At 40.7% G+C, this 13,377-nt stretch overlaps 1 long non-coding RNA gene across 1 annotated transcript in view; it reads right to left on the bottom strand.

Annotated features, from left to right (window-relative positions):
• Positions 1-445: 445 nt before the first annotated feature.
• LOC122563427 (uncharacterized) overlaps positions 446-13,377 on the bottom strand; it is a 45,220-nt gene continuing 32,288 nt past the window's right edge. Inside the window, exon 3 of the long non-coding RNA XR_015752212.1 lies at positions 446-632. This is a non-coding gene — a long non-coding RNA (uncharacterized LOC122563427). The remainder of the gene's footprint in view (positions 633-13,377) is intronic.

Genomic DNA, 13,377 nt, shown 5'->3' with positions numbered 1-13,377 from the left:
GACATGGGAAGGCCATTCATAGGGTTTTTCACCATGGCCTTCATAGGGGCAGAGGTGAGAAGTAGCAGAGCTCCAGCAGTTTCTCTTCCAAACTTGCCTTGGCCAAGGATATAAAATTCTGATAGGAGGCTACTCAGGCCACAGTGCTTATGCTAGTACGTTAAAGGACTATACAATCAGTCACACTCACTACTCTTCCCCTTTCAAGTACGTACCCAATCCCCTTTTGTAAGTTACTACTGAATCCACATCCACCATGCTTTCAGACAATATCTCCAAATCATAAACTTGTATCCCTCTATTTAAAGATTGCATCAAATAAACGTTTGTCCCTTTCAGTCTCACAACTGTTTGTTAATAAACCAAGCAATCCCATGTGAGGGAGAGTCAATAGGCAACAATAGGTTTACACAAGGAATTCGCACTCACATCTGTTTGTTTTTAATCTGCAATTTATTGCCTACACAAAGCAGCTGTTCAGGCAGTTACTTCAGGCCTAAGGATTGTGATTATAATGCCTGTACATCCAGATGTGTGGAATTGTCTCACCATTTAGTCATCTCTGTTGTGGCAGATTAGTATTAATCGCAATCTTTGAATGTTCCAGATACATGTTCAATCAAGTTGAAGACCTGTGTTAAGCCAAAACAAACAGTTTTAAACATCCAAAAGCACAAATTTTTGTTGCTTCATCCAGGCATACACATTTATTTTGTCACTTCCAGGTATAATTCATGAGTTTAGATGTGTCTCCAAAGGTTATAAATTTCATGGGATTTTCAAAAATGATGCTGTTTCAGCAGAGGGAATAACAGGTGTGAAGAGCAAAAGGGCAACGCTTTCCCGATATTTAGTTGTAAGTTATTTCACTTCAAAGACGTAATATCAGCACATGTCTTAGGCTTGATGCATTCCTGGAACAGTCAAGGATAGCTTGACTCCTCTGAAAGTCAGCCATGTTGGCTCTTAATGGAAATTTGTGGTTCAACAGATGCAAGATTTGACACTCCATAAATTTTGCTACGATTCCACCACCCCACCCCTCAATCCACCTGACTTCAGGTTTTAAAATATTGTATTGTTATTCTTAGTAAATAATGGTGGATGGATCCCTATGTCAATACCTGCTTTGTGTTGAGTTGGTTGACCTTCGTCAAAGATTTTTGACTCCATTGGTTAGTCTTAGGGCTGGGTTCGTCGGGGTTAAAAATCTTTCTCCTGATCACAATCCAATCACTGCTGTTAGAACGTGCCTGCATGTGGAGTTTGGGTGAGGACATCATCCAGTTTGTTTGCAATAGAACTCGAGGTTCATGAATGGTCATAACGAGAGTCACTAACACTCATGGAGCCATGAATCAGTATCTATGCAGGAGAATAATGCTCAGGATGAATCATTTAAAATGAATATATCTTTTTTATATTATGGATCATGTACCTGTTGCTATTTTCATGGTGGAAATAATCTGGTTAACATTTGTTTAACTTTATGTCATGGGATATCTATGCTTATTTTGTGTGGACAGGTAAAACTATCTTGAACTGCCTCTGTTCTTTCAAAGATTATCTATCAGATTTCATGGCTAGAAGATTTACTCGACTAATACTTCAAATGAATGGATTGCCTTATGAGGAAAGGCTAGACAGGATAGGTCTGTGTCCACTGGAGTTTAGAAGAGTCAGCGGTTATGAATTGAAACTTATAAAGATCTTAAGGGGACTTGACCGGATGGATGTTGAAAGGATGTTTCCTCTTGTGGGAGAATCTAGAACTAGGGTCAATGTTTAAAAGTAAAGGGTGACCTATTTAAGACATAGATGAGGAACTTCTTTTTAGAGCATAGAACATAGAACATAGAAAAGTACAGCACAGAACAGGCCCTTTAGCCCACGATGTTGTGCTGAGGTTTAATCCTAATGTAAAATATAGTAACTTAACCTACGCACCCCTCAACTCACTGCTTTCCATGTGCATGTCCAGCAGTCACTTAAATGTCCCCAATGACTCTGCTTCCACCACCACAGCATTCCATGTATTCACAACTCTTTGCATAAAGAACCTACCTCTGAAGTGTCCTTTATACCTTCCTCCTAATATCTTCAAACTATGACTTCTCGTACCAGTCAATCCTGCCCTGGGGAAAACTCTCTGGCTATTGACTCTATCTATTCGTCTCATTATTTTGTACACCCCAATCAGGTCTCCTCTCTTCCTCCTTCTCTCCAGAGAGAAAAGTCCAAGCTTATTCAACCTTTCTTCATAAGGCAAGCCCTCCAGTCCAGGCAGCATCCTGGTAAACCTTCTTTGCACCCTCTCCAAAGCCTCTGTATCTTTCCTATAGTAGGGCGACCAGAACTGGACACAATATTCCAAGTGTAGTCTCACCAGGGTCTTGTAGAGCTGCAGCAAAACCTTGTAGCTCTTAAACTCGATCCCCTGTTAATGAAAGCCAAGACACCATATGCTTTCTTAACAACCCTATCCACTTGGGTGGCAACTTTGAGGGATCTATATACTTGCACACCCAGATCCCTCTGTTCCTCCACAATGCCAAGAATCCTGTCTTTAATCCTATATTCAACATTCGAGTTCGACCTTCAAAAGTGCATCACTTCGCATTTATCCAGGTTGAACTCCATTTGCCATTTCTCAGCACAGTTCTGTATCCTGTCTATGTCGCACTGCAGACTGCAGTAGCCCTCGATACTATCAATGACACCTCTAACCTTTTTGTGTCATCTGCAAATTTACTAACCCACCCCTCAACCTCCTAATCCAAGTCATTTATAAAAGCTACTAAGAGCAGAGGCCCAAGAACAGAGCTCTGCGGGACCCCACTCAACACTGTCCTCCAGGCAGAATACTTTCCATCTACAACCACTATCTGCCTTCTGTCAGCCAGCCAAATCTGAATCCAGATAGCCAAATCTCCCTGTATCCCACACTTCCTGACTTTATGAATGAGCCTACCATGGGGAACCTATCAAATGCCTTGCTGAAGTCCATATACACCACGTCCACTGCTCGACCGTCGTCGACTTGTCTTGACACCTCTCAGCGGATTGTGGTGTTCCCTTCCTCAAAAGGCAGCGGTTACAGAATCTTTAAATAATTTTAGGATAGAGGTAGATGGATTCCTGATGAACACAGAGATGAAAGGTTATTAGAGATTTACAGGAATGTAGTTTTGAGGTTAAAATCAGATGATATTATTGAATGGCATGACAAGCTCAAAGGGCTGAGGGCCTACTCTTTTATCTTGTCCATATGTACAATCAGTTAACAACTCCATGATTGTTATATTATGTGGCTACCATTGTAAAATCAAGCTAACAGTTCATTTCACATTTCTGATGTAAGATGAAAAGTAGGCAAGTTGTTTATTTGCAGTAAGCAAACAGCCTAAACAGAGATCTAAAATTTTAAATCCCTTCTTATGATAACTAACAAAGAGATGGTTCAGTATCATAAAAAGGGATTAAAAGTTTTAGACTGCTCTAAAGTGCACACGAAATGGTTGTCATTTTATACATTTTGTCTCTATTTCCCATGCTACAGGGGAGGCAATGGCCTAGTGGTATTATTGCTGGACTATTAATCCACAGACCCAGGTAGTGTTCTGGGACATAGTTTCAAATCCTGCCTCAGAAGATGATGGAATTAGAATTCAATAAAAGCCCAGAATCAAGAATCTAATGTTGACCATGTAACCATTGCTGTTTTTCTGAACAACTCATTTGCTTCACTTTTTAGCAATGTGATTGACTCTTAATTGTCCGCCGGGCAAATAGGAAAGGGCAATAAAAATGCTGGCCTAACCAGTGATACCCTCATTCTGTGAATGAATAAATGACAAAATGGCCAAGTTCCATCTTTTAATGTTGATTGTGTATGCAGGTAGTTGAAGACTTTTTTATAAGAATTGAAAATTCTTTAGAGCGAGTCAAAGATCTCCACCACATTGAGTGAAACCAATGGCCGAGTGCTCAAAATCAATGGTTCCTTTTTTAAGTAACTATATAATGCGGTTCTGCAGATCTTCCTGTTGTAACACTCAGAACAATCACTCCAACTCATTCTGACAGTGAATTGTAATTTCAGAACAAGAAGCTTGAATGAGAGTCAATTCAGGAGCTAGTCTCAGGGGCAAGGCACAGATCCCTTAAAAATACTTACTGTTGGAGAGGATTAAACTGTTGGCCAATAAATATTTAATTGCATATGCATTGTTCCAATATGTGGATGGTAGGTTTGCAATGCCTGCATTTCCTTAGTTGTCCTAACAGGCTCCAGTCTGCTCTCAAATTCACATTTGAAAAGTAACAGTTGAATGAGCTTCTTCCTCTCATTGTCTTAGTTCAGAAATTGGCCAGAGGCTTCTCCACTACTGTCAACCCCAAACTTACCTTCACTGGTCAATATACACTAGTGGTTGCTAAGAGGTCAATTGAGAATGATTGGTAGCTCGTCTTTTGCCAATGAATAGCTCGTTAACTGTATGTTGCATTCAGGTCATGTGATTAACTTCCCACCACAAGCAGAGCCTGAGCAGAGGGCACCAGAGAAAGGCCATCAAGGGAAATAGGGTCTGGAGGCTAGGAGGGAAAATTCATAAGACCCAGAAAGTGAGCTCTCCAACGGAGATGAAGCCCAGCAACAGCTGGGAACTGAAAGCATTTAACACTGAAATAAATTTAAAATTTGACTTTCCTTAATTTTAAACATTTTTTTATAATTCAACTGTAAAAATTAATATGTACCAAATATTCATATTTCTATAAATTCATATGTTGCCATTTATTTAGTTTTAGTATCTCATGATATTTTTTCATTAGTTGGAAGTGGCTCTCATTAAGAGAAGGTTTAGTGACTCCTGGTATACACCTTTGGATTCCTACGGTTCCAGTCACTATAAGATTGACCTCATCGACAACTTTGTAAATACAGCTTGAGCCATTTGTTCAACGTGCAAACATGATGCTGAAATACGACACATCACAACCACCTTGTTGGATAATGACTACTCCGAATAGATCATGCTTCTCTGTATAACGTACAAACACATAAAATTCTTTAAAGCTGTTAGTCTTGTAAAGTGCGCAGTCTATTTCAGATTACCCCAGAGGGATAAGGTATGTTTGAGCAATAATTGAAACTAGATGATTCTCACTTCTGCTATGTATTTGCGACACAAGTGGCGTTTGCTACTAACGGGATGCTGCTATTAAGCAAAATGGATCTTCTAGGCATCACACCAATGAATAATGTGGTGTACTGATTTCAGTGCCAGTGTCATGCCAGGATTATAGTTTCCACATCTCAAAGACTAGTAGATCCTGTCAAACTGCACATGTTTGAAAACAAAAATTGCAGGAGAAACTCAGCAGATCTGGCAGCATCTGTGGAGAGAAAGTGGAATTAACATTTCGGATTCAGTGACCCTTCTTCAGCTCCAAAATGTTAACTCCTGCTTTCTCTCCATGGATGCAGCCAGACCTGCTGAGGTTCTCCAGCAAATGTTGGCATCCCAATGAAGGATTGTGCTGATGTACATGATTTTGGTAACCAGAAGTGTGGAAGCTGCACCATTATTTTAACAGCAGAGTTTAGTTCCAAAAATATCAGGTCATCCTGCTTTGGACAGAGCAGTCTTGGCATCCCAGCTCATTGTCTCAGTTCATACTCAGATTTTCCATTTGTTTCCCTGTCCTATTGCATACCATGCTGGATACTTAACATTTTCACACACAGTGCATTAGCCAATCTCTATTTGAAGAAATGTTTTCACCAGCCAGCTTATTAAGCAAAAGCTGTAGTAAGTGGAAGAAATGTCCAAGTATTGTCAAGATGAAAATAGTTTGAAATTAGTTTGAAATTAATGCCACACTAACACTTGATAGTGTCTATATTTTTTAAAAATGTCACTTATCATTTTTTAACCCACTGTCACAGTTTCTGATGAATCCGCTCACTTCTCTCCACCTATTACTCTCCAAACTTTTATCGTTGCCTTCTAATTTTTATTTCTTCTGATGGTATCAATTCTTAGCTTCAGAATCTTTTTATTGCCCCTTTCATCTTCACTTTTCTCAATGTTTCTAATCCACTCTCTGCTGTGCCTTGTTTGGTACCAACTTGTCTGTCTCATTTCTATTCTCTCAAGTATCTTTCTTTGTTAGACAGTTTTCATTACCCACTGTAAATCTTGTACAGGATTCTTTGGGGTTCACTTTTATGTCAAATGACAGCTGTGGCTCATTTAGTAATGTTCACTCCTCTGCATCAGAAGGCTGGGATTTTGAAGCTCCAATCCATGTTTGACTCCCAAAACCAGTACTGAAGGAGTCCTGTTCTATGGGAGCTGCTGCCTTCCAGTTAAGACCTTAAACTGAAGCCCCCATCAATCTGCTGTGCCCAGTATTAAAGATTCATGGCACTATTTTTGAAAACCAGCAGGGAATTATCCTTAATGTCCTAATTTGACGAAATAAAAGATGATCTGGAAAATGTCATAATGTCTTTTGTGAGATCTTACTGTGCACAAATTGACAGGATTTTTCTGCATTGTAACAGTGACTTACTAAGTGCTTAATTGGCTGCAAAGCACTTTGGGGTGTCAAGTGATCATAAAAGGCATCATATAAATGCTGGTATACCCTTTTTCTCTTCCATCTTTGGCTCCTAGTATCAACATCATTACTCTGTAGAGAAAGGGTTAAAGTGCAGAATAAAGATTCTGTTGCATTAAATAAATGCTCCTGAGCTTTAATCTTAGAAGTATGGCTCCACTCCCTAATCACCAACAACCTGCTTCCCAAGACTGATTTATATCAATGGAATGGGGACCCTGATATAGCATGAAATGTGGGTCCTAAAACAACATTTGTCAGCATCTGTACTCTGTTTGCAAATTTACCACAGGCAGCCTCCTACGATTGTTGGTGACTCTGGGGCAGAGTGAACTAGTATGTCTGATGAGATGAGCATTGCCTTGTTCTCTCAAAAGACAACCATTGGCATTCCTGTCAATACCATGTTTTCCATATCAAAGCATTTCTCTTAGTGGTTTGTTCACTTGTGCCTGATTTGGTAAAACTTTTTCAACTTGGTTTAACATTTCCATTAACCCCTGCAGTTCCATGACATAATAGCACAGTGGGAACTTTTCAATAGCTTTAATATTTTGAATATCAGTCCTGATGTTTGTTGCATGAAATCTATATTCCAAGAATTTAATGGTAGGTTTTACACATTCAGATGGTTTATTCAGAGTAAGTCCTGCTTATCACCATGTTTTCAACACTGTTCTGACTCCTCAATCATATTCGGATGTACTTGAAAAGTGAACAAGAATATGTAAGGTATCCATATGACAGATAACTTCTTCTAATCCTTCAAAGACAATCTTCATTGTTCTTCACAAAATCAGGTGCTGATCTAATGCCAAAAGGTAAATGACTAAAGCAATTTCTTGTGAACTGTGTAATGAATGTCCTCAGCAACTTTGATTCTTCATTGAGTAATTATTGCCAAAAGCTACTATGAGCATTATCTTTAAGACCACAAGACAGAGTAGAAATTAGGCCTGAAGAAGGGCTTATGCCCGAAACGTCGATTCTCCTGTTCCCTGGATGCTGCCTGACCTGCTGCGCTTTTCCAGGAACACATTTCCAGCTCTGATCTCCAGCATCTGCAGACCTCACTTTCTCCTCCTAGAAATTAGGCCATTCAGCCCATTGAGTCTACTCTGCCATTCAATCACGGCTGATACGTTCCTCAACCCCATTCTCCCGCTTTCTTCCCGTAACCCTTGATTCCCTTTACAATCAAGAACCTATCTATCTCCGTCGTAAATATACTCAAAGACCTGGCCTCCAAAGCCTTCTGTGTCTGTGACCTACTTGAATCCCTACAGTGCAGAAGGAGGTTATTCAGCCAATCGAGTCCATACTTACCTTCCAAAAAGCATTCCACTCAGACGTCTAGCATATCCTGTAACCTCACATTTCCCATGGCTAATCCCCTTAGCCTACACATCCCTGAACACTATGGTCAACTTCAATATGGCGAAAGTGAGGACTGCAGATGTTGGAAATCAGAGTCAAGATTAGAGTGGTGCTGGAAAAGCACAGCAGGTCAGGAGCATCCGAGGAGCAGGAAATTCGACTTTTCAGGCAGGAGACCTTCATCAGGATTTTCCTGCTCCTCGGATGCTGCCTGACCTGCTGTGTTTTTCCAGCACCACTCTAATCTTGACTCTCAATTTCAATATGGCCAGTCCACCTAACCTGCACATCCTTGGACTGTGGGAGGCAACCAGAGTGCCCAATGGCAACACAGGCTGACACTAGCAGAAGCTGCAAAGTACACATAGACAATCGCCTGAGGGTGGAATTGATCTCGAATCCCTTGCCATGTGAGCCAACAGTGCTAACCACTGAGGCACTGTGCACCCATAAAGTTTAGTGTTTTTGCTTGCTTCACCAGGTTCTTCCACAACAATCAGAGGCTGGATTTCTCGCTCCAAAGTTTTTTTTTAGTAGTATAAATTCAACACTGAAAAGGCCGTTACTTTCACTTTTGTGACTGAAAGAAGAAAGGAACTATTTGAAACCCAAGGATTTAAAAGGACAGCTACATTTTTCAATAGTAAGGAATTTGATTCCTACTGTTAACGTTGTTTTGTGTAGCTGTGGGTACCAGCAATGTGCAGAAGAACTGGAGCCGGGGGGCTGTGAAGCTGATTGGTTTGTGGACTAGGGATCAATTATCAATCACAAAAGTTTTCTGCCTGGCCACAACAAGCTGATTGGTTGTCAGTTGGTTAAACAGCTTGAGCTGCAAAAGAGACAGGGAGAGAAGCTAGGTCAGATCAAAAGAAAAACCAGCAGATCTTCAGCAGTCAAAACCTCTCTCCCTCAGTTCAGTGGAGTAAGCCATTTTACATTGAAGAATCTTTCCTCCAGAAGTTGTGACTTTGAATTGGATAAGTCAAAGACCTTTTATAAGTGAAACAACCCACTCTGTGCCTCTTGCAAACCAGTGAAAGCAATGGGCAAAAGGTTGAGAAGAGACCTTTGGATCAGTAAGAACCGACCCAACAACATTAACAAACTGCGTTCCCAGATTTTCCTCCACCCATTTTATTTTCCCTGTTTATGTTTGCCTGTGTGTATTTAAGGAAGGGTTTATAAGGGGTTTAAATTTCTAATCTGGAGTGTTTATTTAATTTAGTTTAATTGTTTATCTGTGGCTTGAATCTAATAACTAATGATTTCTAACAGAAACTTGGTCCTGGTTTTTTTATCGACCTGGGTCTGAAAATCAGGTAGTTTGGGGATTTTGTGCGTTTCTTTTAAAATCTTTAACTTTTATGATGACCCTGGGAATAGTGGGGCTTGAGTTACAGCATGCCACCACTGAGTCATGACAACAAAAACCCAAATTGAGCCGTTTGGTTTTGACACAGCAACCATGCCAGATTCCCTGTTCCCACTGCCACTTGTGAAAGCAACACTCCTTGGTACAGCATTTCTTCGATTCACTTTCTTCAAAACTGGATAGGAGCTGTTCTGGGAATCAATGCTTCTTAGATTACTTACTTACAGTGTGGAAACAGGCCCTTCAGCCCAACAAGTCCACACCAACCCACCACCCACCCAGACCCATTCCCCTACATTTATCCCTTCACCTAACACTACGGGCAATTTAGCATGGCCAATTCACCTAACCTGCACATTTTTGGATTGTGGGAGGAAACCAGAGCACCCGGAGGAAACCCACGCAGACACAGGGAGAATGTGCAAACTCCACACAGACAGTCGCCTGAGGCGGGAATTGAACCCGGGTCTCTGGTGCAGTGAGGCAGCAGTGCTAACCACTGTGCCACCGTGCCACCCAAGCATGCACATATTTGGTTTCTGATCTCAGGTTAATCTGATTGTTTTTCACTTTCCCAGGCCACCAAACATTTTTGAAAATTCTGAGCTGAATCCATGTTACTTTCTCTGACTATCCAATTTGCCCACCTCTTAAGTGAGTCACGGGTTTGTCAAGCCTTCTTTATTGGTAATGAGTTCTCTTGATTTTCAATCACATATTGAGCCCAATACTCAAAATATATCACTATGTTATCTTTCATGGTTTCCTCTTCACAGTTATCTGATAATCAGTGCAGCTCATAAATGCAAGAAACTCTCCTCTTTCCTGGTTTTCACATGCATTTGATAAATTTCATCCTGTCCATTATAATATTGTCAAAGCTGCAATAGATTTTTTAAAAATCCCAAACCCTCTCCATAGGTGACAGGTTCTTCATTTATAACTTGCCATCCAACAACGCTGACAATTACCTAAAGAAGGTCACTAACATGGTTGTTGTTTGAAACATTCTTGTACTTGCTGGACCATCTGTACCAGTCTTTTGCCACCTTTTGGGTTTTCTGGAAGCTTCCATGCTGGTAGCTTGGCTTCCATATTCCATAGTTTCCCACCACTGGGGTTGCTTGCCATTCTGTTCGTTTTTCACAGTTGCTCAGCTCATGGCTGCTTTTCAGTGACTAGATTTTTCCTTCATCCCACTGTTCCGGCCTGTTGCTGCATTTTGTCCTTGATTTCCTGCTTGTTTTCTCCTGCTTCTGAGTCAGTCACTTGCTGTCACCATCTGTTGTCATGGCAGTTTGTCCTATAACAGGTTGCTTTGGGTAGGGAATTAGAGACACTGCTGAGTCCAGGTGACCGGTGAGATTACCTTTATACTTATCATTCTGCCAATTATTTACACTTCACAGATGAACACAAAACTTAAGACAACCTTACTCTCGTTGTCTCCAAATCGAGACTCTTAATCATTATTGATTATTGTAAGATGACTACTTTTATATTCTCACCTTTTATACAAATAATTTTCTCTGATTTCCCATTCACAAGCTTTGATAATCTTAAAGATCTCTGATTCTGTTACTTTCTGCTCCTCTTTTTTTTCTCTGACCGATGCCTGCCAGTTTTCCCCAATTGGTTTGAGTTAATTTTGGTCCATCTGTTTTGTACCTTCTCCTGGGCCTCTTTATCCTTTGGGCCCTCCGACTGTTTTGCTGGCAATTTTTGGCCAAACGTAAGGCATTCAATTTGAATCTATATCTTGTAACACATTTTTCAATAATTTCTTAAACTAGCTTGAAGCTTTTAGTTTGCTAACAGTGTTTCTCTTAGCCACATTTTGTCTGAACCAGAGGACACAGCTTAAAAATACGGGGTTGACCATTTAGGACAGAGATGAGGAGAAACTTCTTCACCCAGAGAGTGGTGGCTGTGTGGAATGCTCTGCCCCAGAGGGCAGTGGAGGCCCAGTCTCTGGATTAATTTAAGAAAGAGTTGGAGAGAGCTCTCAAGGATAGTGGAATCAAGAGTTATGGAGATAAGGCAGGAACAGGATACTGATTAAGGATGATCAGCTATGATCATATTGAATGGTGGTGCAGGCTCGAAGGGCAGAATGGCCTACTCCTGCACCTATTGTCTATTGTCTATTGTCATTAGCAGAATTTAAGTAGTCATCAACCAAATGGAATATCTTTATTCAATGTGGTTTATTCTTCCTTGAATCTGACTGCCAGCTCACAAGAAACTAATCAAAACCACCACCAGGATCAGAGTGAATTCTCAGAAATGTTATTTTGATGAATTCATAAACTTGTGCTTAATTTCTGCACTGTTGGGTTTGGGGACAGTAACACGATGATCTGCTTTGAGCTAGATCTTCAAACTAAGTGATATTTATCATGGGCCATAAAAAAGAAAGCAAAACATGCTAGAGTTTGATAACAAAGCTGTGATGTGCATGTATTAGCAAAATTAAACTTGTCCAAATCATACTGTGTTGCCTTCTTTGTTATTAAGCCCAATTAAAATAATACCCAGAAACAGAAGGCTTGCACTATTAAACCTATAGAAGATTTAATATATTTCCTTGAATTTTCTTTTGAGGTAATTTTGTTTCATGATGTTTACATAAATCATAAAATTAAAAAGGATTCTTTTGAAACAAAAACTGGAAAAGCTTAGCAGGTCTGGCAACGTCTGTGAAGAGAAATCAGAGTTAATGTTTCAGATCTGATGACCCTTCCTCAGAACTGATGGTAGCTTGGAAAATGTCCTATATGCAGAAGATAGGGTAGGTGGAGGGGCTAAGGAGTAAGTGATAGGCAGTGATAAAGCCAGAAGATAGAGAAGAACAGTTGGACAGACAAAGGAGTCAATAACGATCTGGCTGGAAAGGAGAATAGCTATTAACAGAGACTGTTAGTGATTAACAATAGGTAGTGTCTAATGGCAGACTATGTGATAACAAGGTCTGATGTGTGTGCTAGGGGGCTAGGACATGGGGGAGTTCAGCCCTAAAATTATTGAACTAGATATTGAGTCTGGAGGGCTGCAGTGTTCCCAAGACCAAAATGAGATGTTGTGCTGAACTTTGCTGGAGCACTGCAGCAAGCCTGAGATGGAGGTGTTGGCCAGGGAACTGGGTGGTTTGTTAAAGTGGCAGTCAACTGGAAGCTCAGGGTCTTTTTTGCAAGCAGAACATAGATGTTCTGTGAAGCAGCCACCCATTCTATGCTTTGTTTCTCCAATGTAGAGGAGACCACATTGTGAGCAGCAAATGCAGCAGACAAGATTGTGAGAAGTGTAGGTAAAGTGCTGCTTTACCTGGAAGGTATGTTTGGATAGTGAGGAGGGAGGAGATAAATAGGCAGGTGATTGCAGGGGTAGGTGCTGTGCAGCTGTGGTGGGGTGTTGGGAGTGAAGAAAGAGTGGACCAGGGTGTCCAGGAGGGAACGGTCCTGCAAAAGGTGGACAAGGGAGGGGAAGGGAATATATGTCTGGTGGTGACATCTTGCTGGAGGTGGCAGAAATGGCGCCTGATGACCTTCTGAATGTGGACGCTGGTGGGATGGTCAGGAAGGACAAGGGGAACAAATGAAGAGTTTGTTGTGGTCAGAAAACCAGGAAGAACTCTTTTGGTCGTCTTCATGGGAGGGGTTCCTGCCCTTAATTTAAATTTGTGCAAAATTCTGTGAGAATATCAGACAGAAATAAATATCAGGATAAGGCCTTGGGGAGAATTTTCCCAAAGATGACATCAGCTGAGCAGCAGGGAAATGGCAGCCATTTCATTGACGGAATTAAAAACAATCTTGGAAAGTGATTCCTCCAGCATAACTTTCTTTGCTACATATCCCCAGTCTTATTGAGACATCTTAGACACTTAAAACAAATGTAGTCAGAACAAAAAGATTAAGTTACAAGTGGAAATATTTCCAGCTGTGTACGTGGTACAAAATAAATCTGAAATTTTCCCCCTCAAAGAATCTTCTTGT

The sequence above is a fragment of the Chiloscyllium plagiosum genome, unplaced genomic scaffold (genome assembly GCF_037043375.1).
Source record: "Chiloscyllium plagiosum isolate Xiang-an unplaced genomic scaffold, Cpla_swu_hap1 HiC_scaffold_30, whole genome shotgun sequence".
Taxonomy (NCBI): Eukaryota; Metazoa; Chordata; class Chondrichthyes; order Orectolobiformes; family Hemiscylliidae; genus Chiloscyllium; species Chiloscyllium plagiosum.
This window is presented reverse-complemented; position numbering and strand designations above follow the sequence as displayed.